Here is a 17,407-nt window from a genome sequence, read left to right on the forward strand (position 1 = left end):
CCAGAGGAAGGGAGGCAGGCAGGCAGAGAGGGACGGAATAAAAGGATGAGAGAGCAGGAACATGAAGGGGGAGGGAGGGAGGGAGGGAGGATGGAGAAGCTGAATGGGAGGGAGGGGTGGAAGGAGAGTAGACGCACACAGACAGGCGGAGATTTATATAGACTGAGAGAGAGAGATGAGAATGAGTGATTGTCTTGTCCACCTGCGAGGAGAATGGACAGGAGATACAGCCACTGGACACACACACACACACACACACACACACACACACACACGAGATCACTGGTAGCCACAGCAGTCAATAGACAGAAACCTAAGATGGCGGAAAATATGGGGCCTGGGCCCTGCTAGTCTCCCCCACTCTCAATCGAATGAGGCTAGGGGCCCCATCAGGGTCGTGCACACACATACACAGACACACACACACACACACACCCCTGACCCGGCCCTTCCCCCAAACGAGCCGCTTATTGATGAGGTCGCTGACCGAGAGGTCATATCGCAGTGACAGAGGGAGAGATGGAGAGATGGAAAGAGTGGAGTATTGGGAGAGGCGGGTGGAGGGGGTAGAAGCAGCAAAGGCCGGCTCTGACAAACATCAGCTGGAAGTGCAAACGCTGTCTACATGTAAGAAAACCCCACAAGCGTGAGACGAGCGGAAAGTCTTTCAAAGTACAGAGGAGTGCTGAGCAGAGGCCGACAAACACCTGCTGCTTCCTACTGTATTTCTCAGACACTTTAAGTGGCAAAAACCCACCCACTTCCTTTAGCTAGAACTTAACGTTGTTTATGTGTGTGCGGAAGATCGAAAAAAAAAAAAAAAACACGGCTTTTGGTCCGGCCTACACGTCTATTGTCTCCTCCAACATGTCGCAGTAAGCCAGCGTGACGAGTGAGTGATTACAAGAAAGAGCAAAGGAAACTTAGATTTCATGAGAAGCTTGTTTTTGTCTTCCTGTCTCTCGCATTGTTTGTCTTTCTCTCTCTCTCACACACACACACACACAGACTCACAAAGTGACTGACACACTGGATAGCACACACTCATACAGGTAAATGCTTAATGGGACAGGTGTGTGGTGGTGGGACACAGATCACTGCCGTCTCTCAGACTGAGATTGGGGGATTTTCACCCATTAGGCCTCTACTTCTGTCTGTCAAGGCTCTTTTTAGGTCTATCTGCAGATTTTAATGTGTTCAAGTTGGGGGGACTGTGCAATTTTAGGGATGGGAAGCTTTAAAAGACATTTCATGAAGTGGATGTCAGCGTGAGAGAGAAAGCGAGCGCATGGGTGAGCGAGAGAAGAAGAAGTGAAAGTGAAACATCACGTAATCCGTTAATGGTGACACCCTGAGGTTAACCTGTGACAGCTATGAAAGCGTCCGACGCGGGCTGAAAACGTGTTCAGCAGACCTTCATCGCACGCGCGTGATGGAAAGACGACACGGCCGTACCACATGATCTTCGTCAGCTGATGGACGATATGATCAAAAGCTACAGAGCAGCTACTGAACGGGCTGATGACAGCGATGAAGAACGAACCCTGAGCCTCAGTATTTCTCTCACTTAATGCTGAAAACACATATTCTAGTCTGAATTCACAAATGTAGGTCATCAAAAAAAAACTAGTGATTAACAAAGAGTAAGACGGCGGCTCGTGCAGCCTTGCTCATCTCTAGACTGAAGGTTTGATTTGTGTTATTCTCTTAAGGCTGAGTTTGCTTCTGTTTCCATCAGCGCACTGTTTAATCAAATGTGAGCGGATGTGTGAATGAGGTGAACTGTCGCCCTTGATACCCTCCCAACAACTCAGATGTCACAGAGACGCCTCCGCAGTTGGATTTACTCCCTTTATTGTCTCATTCATGTGTGGTTCAGCTCGTAATGGTAGTATTTCCAGCGGTGCATCAGAGGCCGCGTCGCAGGATTTTATTCTGATTTATCTGCCTGTGCTTCGGTTTAGACTTTCTCCCTTTACTGAGACTCATTTGGGAAAAAGAGAAGAAATGCCATCTGCAGCTTTATGGTAAAATATACCTTGACATTTTCACGGGCCGACACAGAGTCAGAGATAAAAATAACTGATAAACAGAAAAAGAAAGAAGGAAAATGGAAGCAGACACAGAGAGAGTGCAGGTGAAGGAGCAAGGAGACAGTTCAGCTGTGTTGCCTTCCTCTTTGTTTATCTCGCTCGAGCTCCCTCTCTTCTCTCTTCAAAGCCAGCATTATCTTAAACTGCATAATCATCTCCTCTCTCTCTCCTCCGCTTTCATCTTCCTCCTCCCTCTCTCCTCCCTCTGTCTTTCTGTCGTCGTCTCTGACATCAAATTTCGACTTCTTCATCACTCCTCTCTCTCTCTCTCTGTGCAGGGCAGTCAGCAGTGATCAGAGGGATAATAAACTGTCGCTGCGCTGCCTGGAAAACACACACGCAAACAGAGGGGATGGAAGGACGTGCAGAGTGGTGAAGGGAACTTTTGTGTGTAAACAGATAAATATTGGCAGTGACAGTGTGTTCTGTTATCCACCATGACACCTGCTCTACCCTCACACTCGGTCTTTGACTCATTTTTTTCTGCCTCTATCTGAATCCCAGCCTGAGAAGCAGAGCAGAGATGACTGAAATCCCATCATCCAAAGCCTCACCGTCGCTATCTACCACAGACACTTCGATATATGCAGACTTTGCTGCTTGAATGCACGCAGCAACACGCTGACGAACATCAAACACACACGACTGCATGTGACCCAAACACATGCACGTGGCGCTGCGGTGATGCAAACTTGGCACGTCTGATTCCCACGGACGCTCGCTTTCAGTTTAACTCTCTCTCTCTTTCTTGCTCTCTTACTTCTGCTCTTTCTTCTCTGCTGACTCTCTCTTTGTTTTCTGTCTGAAGCAGAGTGCACAGCGAGAGGAGGGAGGGAGGCAAAAAGACGGAAAAGGACGGATGAGACGGAGGAGGACAAGAAAAAGACAAAAAACACAGAGCAGGAAAGAGAAGAAGAAAAGGGGGAAAGCGGCTGGGCTCAGCTACTCAGATACTTTTCGCTTCTTCTATTTCTGAGCTGCAAGCCGAGTGTGTGTGTGCGCATGTGTGCGTGTGTGTGTGTTATTTCTATTTTTAAACCACTGCACAGAGGCTCACTGCTTTATTCTCTTCCAATAAGTCCCACTGACTGCACAAGTGCACACTAGGAAACTTTCTGAGTGTGTGCGCTCATGCACGTGTGTATAACGTTTTCCATTGTTACAGAAGTGGAAACCATGTGCACGTGTGTGTGAGTGTGTTCTTCAAAACACACCTACGTTCGCTAAAGCGCGCTGAGATGCTCTCATTCCTGCTTATTTTGGATATTTGTGTTTCCATTTCAAGCTGAACTTGTTACATTAACGCCATGTGGATGCTTTTTGCAAAGTGGAAGGAAACACACACACGCACATGCACACGCACACGCACACACACATACAGACACACACACACATCAATAAGAGGACAATGGCGATAACCCAAATGAAACCAGTGTGAGAGCTAAGAGCCCAGCTCCAGCCACAGCTGGGGCTCCTGCTTCGGATCTTATCTTTGTGTGTGCATGCTTGAACGAACACACACACACACACACACACACACACACACACACACACACACACACACACACACACACACACATACAGTTAACAGGACTAATAATGCCTGTAATTGCTTTGTTTTCACATGAAGCGAGTGAGTGCCACCCTCTGCCTCTCAATTTTTCACTCATCACTCTCCTCCCTCCATCTCTTATTCTGAATAACTGATTGTGAGAATTATTATGAATGAATGATTTGGGGCTATGGGACAGCCACGGTGTGTGTGTGTGTGTGTGTGTGTGTGTGTGTGTGTGTGTTATGTCATCTCAAAGCCAGCCATGCTCTATTAGCGGAGTTTGATTCATAAGTAGGAAGCCTCACTTCAGTGATTCCCCTGGCAGCCGTCGGCACAATAGATCCATTACACACTCACACACAAGGTTACTTCAAAATACACACACACACAGCCACACACACACACACACACACACACACACACACACAGCAGGAAAAACTAAATGACAGTGGAAGGAGAAAAAAACGTATCCGTGAGAGAGAAAGCTGAACAAAGAGAGGATGAGAGCCAGGAAACAGGAAGTGTGGAAGGAGGAAATGAGAGGAGGAAGGAAACAGAAGGGGGAGAGGCAGAAAAATGTGTAGACAGAGCGGATGCTTTGTTTCTGCCCACTGTGAGGTGACGTACAATATTCCTGCCTCTCCAAAAGCGAACAAAAAGGTCATTCTTTGTGTCGCTGCTGCCTCTTGGCAAAGTTTGATCATTGAATACCACAGAGCGTAACATGACTCAGTGTTACACCTCAGATCGAGCTGGATCAGGATATTAGACTCAAACTAAAGTCGGACAGTCGACTGCAACTATTTATGACACCAGCAACTGTGTCATAAATGCATAATTGATGATGACTCTGTGACTGATGCTAACCCACATTCTCATGAGTGGATGTACACGCAGTACCTCAGCCTACTCTGTGCACGCTGTGTCATTAACGCACGCACACACAAAGGCTCAGGAGGCAAATGAAGGCCACTGTAATTTGACTTTCTGTTCAGTGGGTGGCACATTAAACAGCCAGAGAGTCATTTTCATTTCTAAAGCCAAATATTGTGCAAAATTGCCTCAGAGTCTTACCATCTGAACGATATACGACACTGTCTTATCTGTACTTCCTTGATTCATGTGAGCAAAATCTCCACCAAGAGCAATAAGAAAAACTACAAATCCACATTAAAGTCACGGCTTTGGTTCTTGCTTATGCGTATATGCAAAGTGCATTACGTATGTGACGGGAAAGCTGTTGTCCAGGCTGCATGGAGAGCGACAATAAAAACCTGACACAGGCCATTAACTTCCATCTTAGTTATACAAGAGTTGGCATGGCAACCAAAGCACATAGAGCCATGCATTATGGGAATCAGCAGCGGCGAGCTGTAACATGTCATTGACATGTCATCAGATTGCTTGAGATTACTGCGCTGTACGTCCAAGACTGGTAGCCAGATGATATGGAAGCTAAAGATTTTTGTTTTCCATGGCTTATTTTGTTTACTTTTTATTTATCTTTGTTGTTTTTTCTTATTAAATTAACCTCTTTTAAAATGCCAAAGGACCCTGCCTTAAGACCATTAACTCATACATAACTTAACAGAGGGGTCAGCAATTGCTGTTCATCAGGGTCCAGATGTGAGGTGTGAAGAGAATAACGGTGATGACCCAGCAGTTGGGTATGGGGAGCTGAGAGGGTGGAGGGGAGGTGGTAGTGGAGGGGGCTCAGCACTACGTGACGCCAGGCGCGTACCCAGCGTTGCCTGGCTTGCGTTCAAGCACACCCCACTTCAGCTGGAGAGCCCCTAGTCCCTGGAGAGCCCACAGGCATTAAACACGTATGAAAGCATACAACCCTTCCACACACCTAAAACACCCCAAACACACAAACACTGAGAGGTAAAAGACAGCGGAGGTGCTCACATGAGTCCATACACAGAGGTACAAAGCAATGAGCATGACAACAAACCATACAGTCGCACATGAACGACAGCTCAGGCCGATGCACGGACTAAGAAAACACGCACAAACATGCAAACTTCCATGCACGCAGGCAAACACACACACACACACACACACCACTTTGTGTGCAGAGCGTCTTCGGATCGGGCCCCAGCCCCGCACAACAAGCTGCATGAAATATTCAGTGAATTTTTCAACATGTGCTCTTTCCCCTTTCGCACGTGTAGAAGTGCAAAAAAAAAAAAAAATGTAGGAGGGAGAGCGATGGGGAGACAGGAAGGAGGGGGAGAAGGAGTCAATGAGGGCAAAGGCAGAGCGAGCGGCAGGAGAGAGCGGGCGAGCGAGCCAGAAGCTGACTGGAAGACGCACAGAGAGAGAGAGAGAGAGAGAGAGAGAGAGAAAACCCAGCTGACTCTGTTCCAAGCTACTCCCCTTAGCAACAGCCCTGGCTCAGCCTGCGTCCCATTGGCCAGCTGACAGCATGCATCACAATCCCATGCATGGCTCCTCAGCCAATCAGGGGTTTCCTTGCAACTCTGCATTTTGGATTTCATTTTCACCATGGCAACACAACCCTGCTCCTGGCCCTGGATGTGGCCTGTGTAGTCCATGCATGCACACACACACATGCACACACACATGCACTCGCACACGCACAGATCGTACTGTACATACTGTACAATGTTGACAAGCCTTGATGAGGCCAAAGCAATTAGTCTGAAAGCAGCAGCGGTAAACAAACCTCACATGGCAGATGAGCGAACTCGAACAGCTAACTGTGCTGTCTCCACACCTGCGAACGTGTAATTACATGTGTGTAAGTGTTACACGCAGTGAAAGAGGTTGGGAAGCTGGAAGAAGTGTTCCTATCCAGCACAGGCAGCCCAGGAAACGCTTGGACTGGTACCTCCTGACACTCACGATGAGGAGAGGAAGCACGCTGCCACACTCTGTGTTTGTCCATCTGTCAGTGTGCGTCCTCCAATGAAAGTGGACCATCCTCGCGGTCGTCCCTCAAGGTTGGAAGGGGAAACCTCAGTTTGCTTTCACACATGTGCATTTGTTCTGTAAATGCTCTGGCAATTCTACATGTTGGTGTCACATAGTTTCTGTAAAAGCTGCTCTGGCAGTTCACCCTCCCAAGACCTGGTGATGCTGGTGGATAACTCTTTTGTACGCACACACGAGGTTACTTCCCAACAAGGTTATCTTGCAAGTGTATTTACTCTGTCTGTTCTTTACAATGCTGGATACTGCAACACAAATAAAGACGACCATCATGGAAACTGCTCACACAATAGAAGTCCAATAAAAAAGTGTTAACACTCACAGGACTTACGAGAGAACTAAACCTTGTCTTGTTGCCCTTAAACTGAGTTATACTTTAGTTTTGCATGTGTTTAACTGTGTAAAACAGGAAGCAGAATTTTGTGTCATATCTAATCTAATCTAATGGATTATGAAACCATGTGGGTCTGGGAAAGCCACATGTGACCAACACCAATGCTGACAGCATGGCTGCAAAGAGAAACACACATATACATCCCTGAAAAGGAACAAGTGACCATAGAATGGATGCGTGGGTGGATGTTTAATGATAGAAACTCTTTTTCTGACTACATTTTGGGTGTAAGTGTACATAATCTTCCTCTTGCTTCTGCTGCACATCCCTGTTCTCATGAGTTTGAGCTGATATTAAGTGAAGGGCTACAGCAGGCTACATAGCAGGTGTCTGTTCCGGCTTCTTAGCCCTCTGTGATCCATAAAACACTTCTAACTTTGAGTGATTTCTGGGGCGCTGGAGAAATGAGCTTACTGGGATGAGTCCATAACGGCGCACTTCATACATTTCAAACGCACATGCAGGCGGACGGACGCAGACAAGGTAACTAGCTGTGTCCTCTTTGTTCTCTCAGTGAGGCGAGATAGATAAAGGGTGTGAGAGAGGCAGGGAGAGTATCAAAGATATAAAGACAAGAGGCGAGAGAAAGACAAAGAGAGAAGCGGTGAGAGAGGTAGAGAGATGTATGAGACAGGCCAGCTCCTGGAGAATAAGCTGGAGGAGAGACAATGAATAGCAGCTCCTCTACAGACAGACACATGATGAATGGGTCTGCTGCCTCTAAAGCCAGCATGTGCCTGTTCACCCCACGGTGTGTGTGTGTGTGTGTGTGTGTGTGTGTGTGTGTGTGACTACAGAAACCATCCATCTGGGCCATTGTGGCAGCGTCCGCACCAGAGGTCGATCTCCAGTATCCCCTTCCCGTCCCACAAAACCAGCCATCGGCTCCACAAGCAGCACTCGGGGTCAGTTGTCAAACTTAACAGCAGGTAATTAAAAGTAACAGCAGAGCTTCCCCTTGGGTTTGATGAGAGGCGATGCATGTATCCCACCAACAGCAATTAGTCAGCCGATTACCCCGGGGCCTAATTATAACCGCTGTCCATAGGAAGGCTGTGGGAGGGACAATAACGGGCTCTTATGGTAGCCTGTGTTTATCTAAGTGATCAATGATTAGCATGATCGCTGGCAAAGGTCAGCACCTCTCGTGAAAGGCCGGCCACCTAACTGACATCCCTGCTTTGCTGCGGTTAATTGGTACAACAGCAACAATGAGCTGTTTTCTATTAGCGATTTGGAAAAGTACATATTAGGGCGACATCTTGGGGGCCACATTGGGTGCAGTGAATTTTAAGACGGCCAGATTGCTGCATTTTCGTTTTTACGTCACTTGAAAATTGCTGCGTTGAGCGTTTCTGGTTGTGTGTGTGTGTCGCAGGCAGATTTTATATACGTGTGACTCATGGAGTTTTATAGGCACACGCTTTAAGTGCAGCGGTTACGACATTGCATTAGTTGGAGATTCAATGTACTTTATTTTGGCTGATTCAATTAAATCTAGAGTGGGGGTCCTCCAACACGTGTGGGTGTGCGTGTGCGTGTTGCAGCTCTCAGAGCAGAGGGCTCGGCGGCAGAAGCTCCTCTAATCGAGTTAGCTGTGATAACAGGAGTGGCAGCTGGCTTTCCAGGAATATACTCCCCGACTGAGCCTGCACTCCCTGCGAGGGGATTTCACACATACATGCATACACCCAGATTCACGCACACACACACACACGCTCGCGGATAAGCACGCGCGCACACACCCGAATCCACGCAGCGTGACCTACCTTTCTGTTTCCTGGGTTTTAAAAATGCATGTGTGGTGCTGTGGGTCTTTGGGCAGCGGATGCAAAATGCATGTACGGTACACACACTGAGACAAGCTCATCAACACACTCGGTGCGCTCACACAGCAGCTTCTATCACCCTCTGGCACACGCACACCCCGTGTGTGCTTACATGTCACTCTTTCTGTATATTTGTGCGTGCGTGTTGTTTATCTGCTGGCAGCTCTGAGAGACATTTAGGTAGGTCAGTAGGTGAGTGACGCCTTCAGTGTCTGGCCACCTCGTTTGGACTCAAACACTAACACTCAGGCCCTCTTAGCCACATAATGGCTCCTTTCCACTGTCTGAACTCAATGACCTGTGCCAATGGGTGCAGCTGTGTTCATGGCTTCTGAATATGCTTGCATGGCTGACACACGATTTTAGATAAAGCTCTCTCTTTTTTTTTCCTAACAGGTGACATCTCGGCTAATTGAGGTGGGACTTGTAGGTCTCATGCTCTCAGGTATTGAAGTGACAACACACAGCTATCAAATATATTTTCAATTGCGTCACTTCAAGAATAATGACGGCGACCTAAAATTCAGCGTGAGTCCACAAAGGGCACAGAGAGTACAGTGAAAAACGCATCAGTCGACTGTGCTGTCTGTGTATTAGTATACTGTATCTGTGTCTGTACTGCTCTGTATCGCCCCCTGTTGAACCCTCCTCCGACATTCTCTACATTCATGGGTATATGCTCATTAAGCTACAGCTCGTTCATTAAGTTCAGGAAGTGTGTGATTGCTTTACGCACGGCACAGTAAGAAGCTTTCTGTGCATGTCTGTACACGTGCTAAATGTTTGTAACATACCCTGCGAATGCATGCATGCAAAACTAAACGCGACACGTCAATGCTACGTGCACACCATGTGCAAATGTAGAAAAACTATCATACATGCTTGTGTGTCTGCGTCAGAGTAACCCTGAAGCACGTCAAGTATGTAGCGTTCTGTGGCCGTCACTGACATCTTGTTTTTATCATTTTGTATGTGCGCGTGTGTGTGTGTGTGTGTGTACGCAGTGCATGTTTATTACCATTATTAGAGTGTTATACTGTCCACACAGAAGAAGCTCTACATGAAAGTCAAAACAAGTCTATGGCTTTTCTGCAGCTGAAATAAAACTTCGGTCTTTCTCAACAATCAGCTGCCACAAAACACATGGATGAAAATGCACAATATTCCTTTCTGTAGTGTCAAATGTTTCAGTGTTTTTTTACAGACATAGAGACTGTAAAATCTATTCAGATGAAGCTAAAAATCACATATAATGTAAGAGTGAAAGTGGTCTTCCTCTCTGGTCTGTTCAGGCCGTACAGTGGCTGATCCTGAGCACTGAACAGTTTGATCAGCTCAAATATGAGCATGACTTCTCGTTCATGCTGTCACCTACATTTGGATTGATGGGAATCATATTCAGCCTATTCTGTCAGGCTGGATAAGTCATCAGTCACGCCGATTCGAAAACTTTACGTCTGTTTTGGGTTTTTTTGGGAGGGGCTGTTCACCATTTTCTGGCATTCTATAGACGAAAGAACTAATCGATGAATTGAGACGATAATCAACAGATTATTTGCATCATCAGCCTTGAGCGGACAAACCAGATAGCTCTAACTGAAGAAGAACTAAAGTTTACACACTTTATTTCCTACAGTCTTTTTAAAGGACGCTGGTTAATTCAAGGTACAATATACATCATCGTACGGCCAATCAAAGGCATATCAATTAGAAAGTAGAAATTGTGACAAAAATCATCTCTATAGTGCGTTACAGTTGATGCATTACTGTCACAAAAGGACACTGACAACACTGGAGTGAGGCGAGGGCACAGCCTCCGCTCAATGTGCAAATCCACAAGTCAAGTAAGAGCATGTCAAAATAAAAAGGCTTCAAGCTCTAGTTTCACATCTGATCTATAGGATGCCTCTCTTCCAGCTCCTCTCGCCTCCCCTGCAGCCTCCCTCTCCTCTCCCTTAGCTGGCCTCTAACACACAAAGGCTGGGGGAGACAGAGGTGGAGGAGGAGGTGGGAGGGGGAGGAAGGCACAAAGGAGCTGGGAGCTGTGGGCTTGCCCTGGGGAGAGGGAGGGTGAGGGGGTGGATGGGGGGTAACAGGGGGTCAAAGGGGGGCCATGGGGGTGTAGAGGGCTGGGGGGTGGGGTGGGGAGAAACCTGAGAGTCAGAAAGCCAGAACAGGAGCTGGGGTAAAAAGACGGGGAGCGATGGTGGGAAGGGAGGGTCCGAGGGTGAGGGAGCACTACACAAGACAGCTTAGAGCTGCAGTGGGGCTTTTTGTTCCCACTTTGAAGGGGGGCTGGCAGTGGATTTGTTCAAGAAAGGGATTTGGTTTGGGAAATGCACATCCACTATCTACCAAAGCCTGCAGAAGCCTCATAGCCACCTCTCTTTCTTCCAGGTTCACGTCTTGTGCCCTCTCTGCCAACGACTGCGCCGACATTTTCTCCCCATAACACAACATGAAGGTGGCGATACGGTTACAGTGTAGAGAAAGCACAGTGGAGAAATGGCTAAAACCTAGACAGACAAGTGTGTGCACTTGCTACAGCGGAGTATTTTCCTTCACTCAAGCAAATCGGTGAAAAGCTAGTGGGAAGCTGGTTTGTCTACTGCACAATATGACTGATCAAGTGAATGAGTCCACTTCAGCACACTGCACACTGTGGAAGTCTCAGCCGGAGAGCCGGCTTTTCTCTCACAACGTGGCCTTTATCGTAACTTCTATTGAGATCTTTGAGACTCCAGTGCAGGTAAACCCAGACACAGGATTCAAGATGTCCCTTCCATCCATGTTTCTCTGCATCATGTGAAAGTCGCCTGTGCAATCAGCAGCTGAACATTCAGAATGAAGGCAGGATTTGGTTCTTATGTTAACTGTCAAAGTCTAGAGCTAAGACAAGCAAACGGACCACAGTTATTCAGTGGGACAATAGACTCCTGGTCCCCAAGGTTTTGGACAAAAATCCTTCCTTATATTGTTTTTAGACTACTCAGCGACTCCATCTTGATTGGCTGTCACTGTTCTCTGTATGACTAAAGTGCTCCATGCTCAGGCTGCGTCCTCACTACAGAGCCCTGGGTTCAATCCCGAACTGTGGTCCCTTGCTGAATGTCGTCCCCTCTCTTAGGTCTGTCACACACCAAGCCAACTTCAAAGAACTAGGCCAACGAGTCAGACCCCAAATCACCTCACGTCATGGAACAGGAGGATGCACTGAAACACACAGCAAAAGCTACGAGCAGCTTCCATCATGTCTGAGAAGAAATAACAAGTCAATCGCTTGTATTTGTCTTGAAATTCTCTCTGCAGTATTTTAGCTAACCCTTTTTGCACTTCTGTGAATCGATTTAGCGCACACACACACACACACACAGAGTCAGGTGACGTTCAGTCACACACTGTCCTGAGGCGTCAGATGGTGGTACACTGTTGGCTTTGTACTTCAGGGTCCTGATGTGACTTTAGGTTTTATGAAACACTACTTCTCCAGTGTGGAGACAAGGTGCAAACCAGGGGGTTAATATTTTTCCTGAAAATAAAACATTTTCCATCCCGGGAACAGAAGCGCTCTATCCTGGGAGTCCCAGGAAGTGCACTTGTTTTTAAGGCAGAACTTTAACTGCAGTCAAAATGCATTTGTCATAATTCATGCAACATTAAATGCAACAAGGAGAAATGATCACTCAGTGTTGAAAAGCAAAGCTCTGCTGGGAGATTCAGATGGATTCTTATGGAGATTACAGACTTTCTGCAGAGCTGCTTTGAGGTGCATTTCTTCGTACTGTGGAACATGTTTAAGCCAATAAGCTTCACACAGTTGTTGCATGTTTTAAGAAAGTAAACTGGAGGCCTACATATTTTCTAAACATATACCAATATGTTCTAAATGTTCAGACTGTGTGGCACGTGACAGGATTTACGTTTGCAGTGTATTACTTCCATTTTCCTTCTAGTATTACAGCTCTCCTCATTTGGGTTGTTTGGAGGTGATGAGTGTTGCATCACATTAAAAAGCAGCATCTCTGCCTACCTGCTACACCCCTTCCACATCCCCCCACACACCTCTTTTCCCTCCACCTGCTGGAGTTACCGCAAGCTCGCACTAATCATGCAGCATCTAACCTCCCCTAACTGCCTTGGACACAGGTGCACGCATCAACACTGAAACATTCACAGCCATAGATGTCAGAGCGTATACATAGCTGCACTATTAAAACACAGTTACGCGCACACGCCGCTGAATGTGCCAACAAACACACACACACACACACACACACCCACAAACACACGGCATACCAAACTGTGACAGCTGGGTAAATCAGGCTAAACAACAAGCCCAGCAGAGGACAGGAGGCATGTTGGCCATCTTCCTCATTGCAAACTCTGCCACCTCTATACACACACACAGTTTACAAAGAGCGCTCACATGAGAACTAGCACGCACACACAAACCCAATGCCCTCATTTGCAGGAACGTTACATAACCAGAAAGGCAGAGGAGCTCTCTTTCTGCACACCTCTTTCTTTCATCACATCTTTCCTCTCCTCTTCTCTCTATCTGTTCTTCCATCCCTGCCTTTCTGTTCTCCTGTTCGCTGCCAGTTTTCTTTACTCAGCATTTCTTCAATGGGATTTTTTTTTGTCCTCTGCCAGCTGTTGTTTAATATGCATCTGAATCCCTTTGATGGCATAAATGTGACTGTTAAAAGCTTTAACAGGGAGAATGTGGTAATACGCCCTCGCAGACCTCCAGGAGGTGGATGATGTCAGCTCCACCTCTCCTCCTTCCCTCCCTGCGCCACTCCTCCCCTCAGTGACACTGCTGATGATGACAGTGGAGGGGGAGGATGATGAAGAGGAGTCTCTCCCCCCTCCCTTTCTTTCCTGTCCTCCTCCTCACCCACTGCTTCCTGCCGTCCTCCCCCGGGCATCCTGAGTCAGCTCTCACCACCTCTCTTCCTCAATCTCGCTCCGTATCCTCTCTTCAAATCTGTTCTCATTTCAACCAAAAGCTTTTTTCTTCCCTTTCATCCCGTGACCTTCGTTCTCAGGGTCTGAGGCGATTTCACACTTCTGTAGAAATGTGGTTTTATTCAACATCAGGCAGCGGAAGCAGATTAATACTATGATGACTGAAATAGCCACACTTCTTTATTACTGCTATGGCAGACCGAAGTCAGCACTAGATAGATAAATAAGAAGCACAGAAAAGCACAAAACCTTTGCTGTGCTGCCTCCACAGGGTGTGTGGCACATGTGGATGGCACATGGATTGAAGCATGTAGAAGAAAGAAAAGAAGGAGGTGGAGGAGGAGGAGGAGTAGACAAGTCCAAGTCCTGGTATCCTGTCCTGCACCCTGAGCTGAACACTCACACTGGCACCTGCTCGTATGAAAGGAGGCATAAAGCAAACAGGGTGACATCAAATGTTACTTGTGGTACTGGCATTTCTTGGACCAGTAAAAGTCTGACTCGCATGTCAAGGCTTTCATTTCCATGGCTATTTTTGAGATTTAACTTGTGAGTTACTTCCTGGATCAACATCTGCAGGACAGTATACACGCTGGAGTCTATGGACTCCTTGTGCTCTGCAAAGCAAAACCATGCAGGCTGAACATATGCCACTCATCTACCATGTCTTAAACCACATCCCTGTCCAAATAAGCCGTCGGACAAAACTGGTCCCAGGTGCAGCATATGGAATTATTTCACTTACAATCAGTCAACATCTAAACCCTAGTGTAAAGGGTGCTGCCAAGCTCTGCAAGTCGAGTATGACATCACTGTAGCATTGGATTTATTATCGGCATTAAAGTCGGCTTTCTGGAATTGTAACAACATTAAGAGGGAACGACAGTCAAAAAGGTTGCGAACTCAAACGCAAACATTTAAAGTGCAAAATGAGCAAAATCTCTGACTTGGCCACCAGGATACAGTAGCAGCCTTGTGACACATTTATCTCTGCAGCAGTGTATAAAAAAAGCTAGCAGCTGTAATGATGGTAGATAAGATACACGGTGACACTCGAACCCAAAGGGAAGGTGATACGAGGCGGCGTGTCTAAAGGGGGAGCGTGTGTGTGTGTGTGTGTGTGTGTGTGTCAGCCACAGATGCAAGCTGATTGACAGGTGTGTCATGCTGATTGATGCCAGCGCTCACAGTTACAGTTTCACCAGGAAATGTAGAGTAACCCTCTCCTTCCCTCACAAACATAAAAAACATTCAGTCAATCAACATCAGTCAGTGTGACAGTTACACTCTCACTTCATGCCCCGATAGAAAAAACAATGCAAGGAATATAAACATACTGATTGTCATATGCAAAGACAGGCTACTTGATTCATAGTCATTAATAGTTCTGGACAAAATGCTTTTCAACACCTCCTTTCTGCTCAGGAACATCGTTTCTTACAGAAAACCTTGCAGCCAGACTGTGTTTCATATGCATGCGTGCGTGTATCTGCCGACAAGCACAATGGAGGGTGTGTACTTGGTCTTGAGCTGGATTGTGTGTCTATGTGTGCGCACATTTATGTGTATAATGGATCTGATTCATGGCCAGCTGTAAATGTATGTAATAAAGCTGAGCAGGCAAAGTGATGGAAAAGCCCAGGTGTGAGAGACTCAGCAGGGTCCTGGGAGACGTTGGCATTAGGGAGAGAGTGTGTGTGTGTGTGTGTGTGTGTGTGTGCGTCTTTGTCCCTATGAAGAGATCAAAACAGTAGGTGAGAAGGGTGTTGGGGTGTTTGACGTGTGTCAGAGAGTGTTTGAGAGCCGCTGGGTGAAAATGAAAGAGCTGGTGTTGGATTAGGTGAGCATACGCCTAAGTAAGGGTGCTGAATGTGCACAGCTCGGCTGAAGTGTGTGCGTGCGTGCTTGTCTGCTTGGCCCCAGCCCCAATCAATTTAGCAGCAATGGTGAAAATGGCAACAGCTCAACCGCAGAAGAAAACGACTGAGGTGCACGCTGAAAACTTAAATCTTCAGTTGTCAGCAAGTCATGAATTTAACCCGACACCGCAGAGCTTTATAGGGCGAGATGATACTGAAACAATAGGCTGCATGAAAGCTCACTCATCACATGACAAACAGAAAAAATCTAACAAACCAAAGTGGTTCATAACAAATAATAATATAACATTCAAACAAGCAAACAGCAGGTCAGCACAAACTGAGGCTGTCTGTTTTAAACTGCTTCCATCAGGCCTCAAGACCTGAAAGATGACTCTGCTTCAATCACTGTAAGGTACCTACTGTGTCATGGAGACCCCAAACACACCTCAGACTTCTAAAGTACCATTTCCTTTCAGGAGAAAAGGAGGCAAAATCCCTCATGTATGTTTCCTTTGCTGACACAGTGAGGAAAGCTGAGACAGATCTAACAGAGAAGAGGAGCTTCTACAGTGACTTGATCCCACATCAGCAGGGGTTCGCACATCTGTCAGTGAAAAGCTTCTAAACGTCACGTTCAACTCCTCAGAGTCAGAGACGGCATGTGAACATACGGATATTTCAGTTTGAGTTACTCGAACGCTTTCTTGTTCTGAGAGAAGCTCAGACAAAAACATCTGCTGGACAGACAAAACAGGAAGAACGTGTCAGAACAGAAAAGTCATGCCCATGCCATGCGTCGCTGCAGGCAGGTCAGAGTCTGGGTAAAGGGTCAGAGGTCTTACCTGGGCAGGTGGGTGCTTGCAGCAAAAATGCAGATGGCTCCCCTGCAGGGAGAGCAGAGCTTAAACAGTGGGTCTGATATGGATCAGTGCAATTACTCTGCTGTTATTAACAGTCAGGTGCAGTAAAATGCCTCGAAATGTTCAGGAGTTATTAACTCTTTGATGGAAGGTATACATCTGAGTGAATGCTGTGAACTACATACTGGGTCAGACTGAATGTTTACAGTAGCGGGTTTTGACCTTCAGTAAATGCAGCACAGCTGAAAAGTTAGCAGTCCAGTGACCCATCCTGTTTCCACCCTAATTAATGATGTCAAATAATAGAAAGGGCTGCTTCAAGGAATGACTGTGACAGCTGTGGCTGTTCGTCTTACCATCACTGAGGAATGGCATCAGCGTTGTCCAAGCCCAGGCTGCGCGCTCCATCCTGACAGGCCGTGCTGGTGATTTAACGTTCGTCCATTCGTGCCTGCAGCAGGTCAGACACCCAGAAAGACATTGCACTTATGGCTTCAGTCCGGCGCTGCTGGTTCTTCAAGCTTGGCACAACAACGCTTGGCCATGTTCCTCACCCCTTCTCTGTGAACGGGAAAGATGAACATTAATCTTTTTGATCAGGGATTTTCACACTCGTAGGCATGGTAAAGGCTTCAGGGAGTTATGTTCGCCATGTACTGCACAACTGTAGTGAATCTGGTGGGTTTATCTATTGTCAAATTAAGATAATTGAGCAACAGTGTGTATTCAGAGACCACAGTCTGCCATTAAACCCATGCACTGTGAGAAATTAGCAGCTGTTCATGCACAACCCAGGGTTGGACTGCAAATGCGTCGCCACCTAGTGGAGAATACACACTCGTGCACTTCAACAATCTGCGCAGTTAATACAACTTTGAACACTAG

General features: G+C 46.8%; 1 protein-coding gene across 1 annotated transcript in view; it reads right to left on the bottom strand.

Moving 5' to 3' along the window:
• kdm6ba (lysine (K)-specific demethylase 6B, a) overlaps positions 1-17,407 on the bottom strand; it is a 93,260-nt gene that overhangs the window by 73,263 nt on the left and 2,590 nt on the right. Inside the window, exons 2-3 of the mRNA XM_076724796.1 lie at positions 16,879-17,083; positions 16,505-16,546 (exon numbers count right to left, since the gene is read on the bottom strand). The gene's annotated coding sequence lies outside the window, so the exon portion shown is untranslated. The remainder of the gene's footprint in view (positions 1-16,504; positions 16,547-16,878; positions 17,084-17,407) is intronic.

The sequence above is a fragment of the Chaetodon auriga genome, chromosome 24 (assembly GCF_051107435.1).
Source record: "Chaetodon auriga isolate fChaAug3 chromosome 24, fChaAug3.hap1, whole genome shotgun sequence".
NCBI classification, from domain to species: domain Eukaryota; kingdom Metazoa; phylum Chordata; class Actinopteri; order Chaetodontiformes; family Chaetodontidae; genus Chaetodon; species Chaetodon auriga.